Source organism: Squalius cephalus, assembly GCF_949319135.1.
Source record: "Squalius cephalus genome assembly, chromosome: 16".
Classification (NCBI taxonomy): Eukaryota; Metazoa; Chordata; class Actinopteri; order Cypriniformes; family Leuciscidae; genus Squalius; species Squalius cephalus.
The window spans coordinates 28,936,606-28,943,300 of NC_137137.1; positions in this window are offsets into that span (position 1 = coordinate 28,936,606).

Sequence of the window (6,695 nt, forward strand, 5' to 3'; positions counted from 1 at the left end):
CTATAGTTTTGGTAACCATGGCCCTCGGCATGCCTAAGCTTTTATACAACATGTCAGTCATAAGTGATGATGAATAGGTCATCAAGGGTTAAAAAAGGGGGCTAATCCTTGAAACATCTTGGTTTTTGACAATAACCATTTCAGCAAAAAAACTAGCACCATGAAAGTGAGAAAATTTTTAATTGTGTTTAGGCCTGAGAGGTAATTGGACATCTAGTGTGGGGCAAGGCTTTATCCTGTGACATTTTTTCTCAGCGGGAGTCCTCTGTGCAAGGCTAAAGAGGCTAAGAAGGGTGAAGGCAAATAAAAGTGTGTCTTCTCAGAAAGGGCCAAAATTACATCACCAGGAACAACGTATTTTCTTTATTTAGATGTTAGCTTTAAAGACTATTGCTGAATCTGAATCTAGTTAGTATTAGATATCATATACAGTGGCCGTATCTGGACAATTATGTCATTATGATCACTAGAAATCAAAATATCACATTCATTTTTTAAGGAAGATAGTATAAACAAGCAAAATATTTAGCAAAAAGAAGTTTGTTAGGATTGAAATTATGAGGGAATAGATTGACTGTTGTCAACTTTGTGGTAGTCAGACATTAATGGAACATGTTCATAGTTTATGTGATAAGCTACAGCCGAGGTTACTCTTCTGGGACACCCACTAAGAACTGTACGGTAACTCAGTGGGTAGCCCTATTGGTCCTCTTTTTCTGTCCCAGGAACAACTATAATTTACAACAACTTTAATTGCATACATTGTGTGTTCAGACCTTTTATAAGTGCTAAGTTCCAATCCGAAACATGCATCTAGTACCAGTTATCTACACAACATGACTGAAGCCCGGTTTATTTAATTTTGCATAAGTGGTGGTCATATCATCATATAGGATACCATTCACCTATAAGTGTGATAACATTTGCGCAAGCCGCTCCTATTACTGTCAGCAATGGATGCAGGGAGGATGAGCTGAGGCAGGATCTAGTCGCAGCAGGTTTATTTATTAACCAAAAAACACTGAAATACAAACGCACAGGAAAATCAAGAAAAGAGTGAACGTAAAGCAAACCACATTACAACTAACAAGAACGGACAAATAACAACAGACACCGATGACTATATATACACAGGATAACTAAGGAGGAGAAAAGGCACAGGTAGGGACTAATAAATCAACTGATGAATCACTTTGACAACAAATGCAAACATACTTACTTAGGGTACATTCACACTTTTTGGTCAGTTGTTGGGATTGACAACCACATTTACCTTCAGGTGTGATTCTCGAAATGTCCCCTTTCAACAACTTACAGCTTAAAGTAACGTCTCGAATACTGTCTGAATGAACATTCAACAGGAGTCAAGCCCGTATTCTCTTCTACATCGACCATGACCAAAGTAATTTCAAAGATGGCGACGTCCATAAAAAGGTCCTATCAGTTTTGATACGACAAGAGTCCAATCATGCTGCGAGGTCATCCATCAAAAATGTATGAACCGTCAGCAGCTTTTATATCCAGGTGGAGAGTGTCCAGGAGAACAAGAATTAGAGTTGGGCATAGAGCCATAGGAGGCCTTTGCAATACGGAGGCCCGTTTCAAAGAAACAGTTGGAAGCCCCCGACCCCCGAGATGAAAAAATCGGACAAAAACATTGTATGCAGTGCGACTGCAAATATCTCTGTTATATTTATCAATTTTATCTCATATTTCACTCAAGATTGTATTTATAAACAGATATATGAATTCATCAATAACTGCCACAAGTGCTTCAGGAGAATCTTCCTTTCAAAGCTGCAAATAAAGTCACATTTGTTATTTATACACTTAACAAATATATAGCAAGCTAACGTTCGCTAGAAAGCCAAGAAAAACTTAAGCATCACAGATAATGTTAACTTAGGATATTTTACACAAGTAAATGGGACCGTGAAATACCCTCACGCAGTGGTGGACCCAGGAATTTTTCATAGGGGTGGCTGGGCAGGGGCCAGCATTTACTCTGGGGTGGCACAGAAAACATCATTATGCAAGCAAAGAAGGCACTCAACCACCCTTAAAATATTTTTTTAAAGCATTGTAGCTGTCCAAATCACAATGATAAATAATATACAATAGCTAGCCTACAATGACATTTTAATGAAAGTTCATCAAATAACTGAGAAGTGTCATAATTTCCAAAAACCACCAAAGTAGACGAAAACCTACAGGCTTTGGAGGGATGCTTAGGATTGCCACGGGATGAAGCGCTCAGAGGACACAGTTGCATCGCAACAGAGCGTTCAACCGAGGGAATCCCAGTGTACCCTTTGGCGGCGGTACAAAGGTCCAAAAAGTTAAGAGAAGGAACCATCATCCCTTCACAAACAAGGAACAGGACACAAAAAGATAGCGAAGGCGCTAAATGTTCCTAGAGACACCGTTGGAAGCATAGTTCGCAAGTTCAAAGTTTAAGGAACAGTGGTTACACTACCAGGACAGGGCTAAAAAAGAAGCTATCAAGGTAGCTATACAAGGCAGGTTCAAGCTTGGGCATCATTGGACCTTCCAACAGGATCCCAAGCATACCGCAAATTCCACCAAGGCTTGGTTGCAGAAAAAGTCCTGGAAGATCTTACCGTGGCCATCACAAGGCACGTTTCCATTATAGATTTGCGCAAAACTTTTGCGATTTTTTTCCAAATGTTGACAAAAAACTATTGCGAAATGACACCGTTTCCATTAACCGATGTTATATGCGACTAAAACTTCATTTTTTCCTATTGCGATAAGTTAAATCATTCCAAAAACCATGGCAACGGACGTTGGTAGGTTTATGTACTATATCCCAGCCACTGCACTAGCCATTATTATTAATCGAAGGAGATGTAAGCGTGTTTTCCAACCATTAATGGTAAGGAACGACCCTTATACTTGTACATATGCACATATGAGGTGTTTCTGGGTGTTTCTCCCTCATATCTGCTTCGAGGTCTTGATTGTGACATTTATTTGAGGTTTAGAATCCATTATTCCTGTAATTCTTTTGTCTTATATGAATTTAATAAAGAACTCTGTCTCGTATTTTGTCCAAACACACCGCGTCGTCTACGTCAGGTGACCTGTAAATGCGCAAAAACTGTTTCCATTGCAGTTTTGCGAAATATTTCTTTTTTGAATTGCCTGAAAAACCACCTCATGCGAGCGTAAAAACTTTTTTGCGATAAATGGGAGTTTTTGCGAAATTGACGTGTTTCCATTGGCCGTGTTTTCAATTCGCAATTTCAATTTGCGCAATTTGAAGGGTAATGGAAACGCGGCTACAGTCACCTGACTTGAACTCCATAGAAAATCTCTAGTGGGATTTGAAGAAGGCGGTTGCAGCACGAAAACCAAAGAATATTACTGAACTGGAGGCCATTGCTCATGAGGAATGGGCTAAGATTCCTCAGAAACGCTGCCAGAAGCTGGTGTCTGGCTATACATCTCATTTGCAGCAGGCCATAACAGCAAAACGGTGTTCTACTAAGTACTAAAGATACTTACCATGAAGGGGTTGAATGATTTTGAGACTGCAGTCATTAAAGCAATTTTCAGTTGAATTTGGGGAAACCACTTGAAACATTTGTTGTGTTGAGCTATTTCAATTACTTTTGTTTGATTTGTTCATTGCAAACAGCTGAAAGTCTGTAAATCGTCCCAATAAACCTGATTTGCAATGGGGGTTGAATAATTTCGATTACAACTGTACCATCATTTTACAATAACATTGACTTGTGCTGCAACTTAGAATTATCAATCACACTGTTCACACTGTCACTGTTAATTGGCTTAAAGACAATTCATATTCAGTAAAACGTATCGATTAATCTGTACTTGACACTATCGAATGAGGTCACTGAATAACAGAATTGAATTAAACTGAATAATGTTACAATATTATCTTCTGTAGAGGCACTTTATAGTTGTAATCATAACTGAAATGACTGATTCATGAGAATATTGCTTTGAAGCAATCTGTATTGTATAAAGTATATCCATATCCTATATAAATATCCTTGAAACTTGAATTTGATGGAATGCTTGTAATATCATGATTACCCTTTAACCTGATACATTTGTGACTTTTCACTATACAGTCCTGAGGTTAAAGCTGTTTAACAAATATAATGATTTTAAGAAATACACTGTATGAAAAGTGATATATCTTCACTGTTTGGAAAGAGAAACTATAATGTTTGTTAACTTCAGATACCAGAATGGAGTAAACATAAGAAAGAAGGATATAACTGGTAAAAATTTATTTCCCTGTAACTGAGTAGCATTCTTTAAAAAAGTAATAAAAGGTATTAGTAGGACAATGACATTGAATAACACTTCACACTTAGACTGTACATTTTTAAATCATAAAACCTTTAAATCAAAAATACAGTAGACCAAAGGAGAAGTGACAATTTTTTAAATTTCAAAAGGTAAACTACTGTACATAAAGTGAAGATATGCAATTTTATATGTATTACTGTATTTTAGAGCTACACTTCATTAGTAACTAAAGAACATACTGTACATTGTAATTTTACTAAGTTAAAAACTAAAACAACAGAACATAGCAGTCATTAATGTTACTACATCTAAAACTATTTTTTAAAATAGTTTCAAGGGACAATAAATTATTGTGACAAATACATTCCATGCTTGGTTACAAAATTTGTTCTCATACCATTAACTACAGACAAAATGCATTTGTATTTGGCTGCAGACTAATAAACATTTTAAAGGGGTCATGAAATGGAGAATCAAAATGTTATTTATATTTACACATATAAGTGGTAGAGTAAAAAAAACAAAAACTGCAAGTTTCAGAACTCAAAACTAACTTCCTAGTTCAAAATATGAGATATTCTTTTCTACCCTTCGGAAACATTCGGATTTGAAATCGGGAGAACTGTGATGTCATGATTCTATTTGACACGTTCGTTTACATTGTCGTAAACAAGGAGGTGTGTTCTGAACAATCAGTCCATCAATCACGCAATACTGCTGTTGGATAAAGATGTCAAGTAAGACGGTCAAACTCAGACGTTGTTCTGTTAGTGGATGTAAAGAAACTGTCCCTCCAAAAACGTTGCTTTCCTAAAGATCAGGGGCCGTATTCACAAAGCATTTTATCTTACCACTAGGAGTACTCCTAAATCGCACTAAAAGGTTTTAGCTAGGAGTTTTCTCTTAAAAGTTATTCACAACGTCTTTCAGACCTACTCTTAGTAAAGAAAAATGACAACTCCTAAACTAAGAGTGAGTCTTCGTTGCTATGGATGACGTCATTACTCATGCACGAGCTTGACTGAAGTGACCACCTAGATTGGCTGATGATTGTAACGCGGGAATGATTCCAAACACCTCCCCTACGATGATGAGTGACAGGTGACAGGTCTGAGAATGCGTGCGCTACACAAGTAGTGCGAAGGACGGAAGATGATGAATAACTGAATAAATAGCCTAAATGAATAAAGATTAAGGCAAAACAAATAGCCTAGTAGCCTAATGAAACATATGGATTGATGCAATATCTTTGCAACATTATTTAATTAATCTGTCACTATATGCCTCTGCCTACGTTTGCAAAGAGAAGAACATTTTAATTTGATTCACAATGATACGTTACAATTAGTTTACATGCAATGAGTAGCCTAGTTTTGGTTGTTGTTGGTGGCATTATTGCATTATGCCTACAATGCAAAATTGTTCCCTCGCGATTGGAAGCTCCGCTGCATACGCATTTCAAAACATCGCAACGTGAAATGCCACAAAAAGCGGTTTGTGAATAGGTCTTAGTGAGTTAGGAGTCCTCTCGACTTCTTTTAAGCTGTCCCAGACTTAGGTGCTACTTTTAGGGCTAAAATGCTTCGTGAATTACTCTTATTAGTGAAAAAAATGAGGAGTCCTAAAGTTAGGAGTGACACGCCCATTATTTTTAGGAGTTGCTCCTAAATTCGCCAGTTAGGAGCTACTTTTAGCCTTAAAATTCTTTGTGAATACGGCCCCAGAGCATTACAAATGCATGGCTGTAGTTTAGTGTTAATGACGTGTCTGAGCAACTGCTTCACATTTCACAAAGGAATGTTTTGTGAATTATTCTTATTCGGAGACAACGCCGGCACGTAGATTTAGTTTTAATCTTACAGTGCGTTAAATGTCAAACCAGCATTTAATGCTATTAAGACTTCAAGCATATCATTGTTTGAGTGTTGCTAAGAAAATCAGTACGTTCCCGAATCAGAAATATTTGCTTGAGTTGAAATATATTTTATTATAGTGTATGTTACCATTGCTATTATTAAACATTATATATAGATATTTGGTTACATTTATGTTGCTTTTCCATTTGATTAACCTTAAATGCTTTAATTAATTTTGTGCAATGTGTTTTTGGAGGAATTCTTACTTTGTTTATACCTTGTTATAAATCTAGGGGTAAACACATAGGGGAGCAAATGTTATCAACTATTCAGCAGTTTGTACATCAGACCAGAATATGACAAAGTGTTGCCACTAAGAATAAAATTAGCCATTAAAGTAAATGCTTAACAGTTGGCAAATGAGTGAGATAGAATGTAAAGTCCCACTGTTGTCAATAATTTTATCCCTTAAAACTCATCTTTGATCACCAAAATTACATATTTAAACGTTTTTTCCTTGAATTTTTTTTCTTT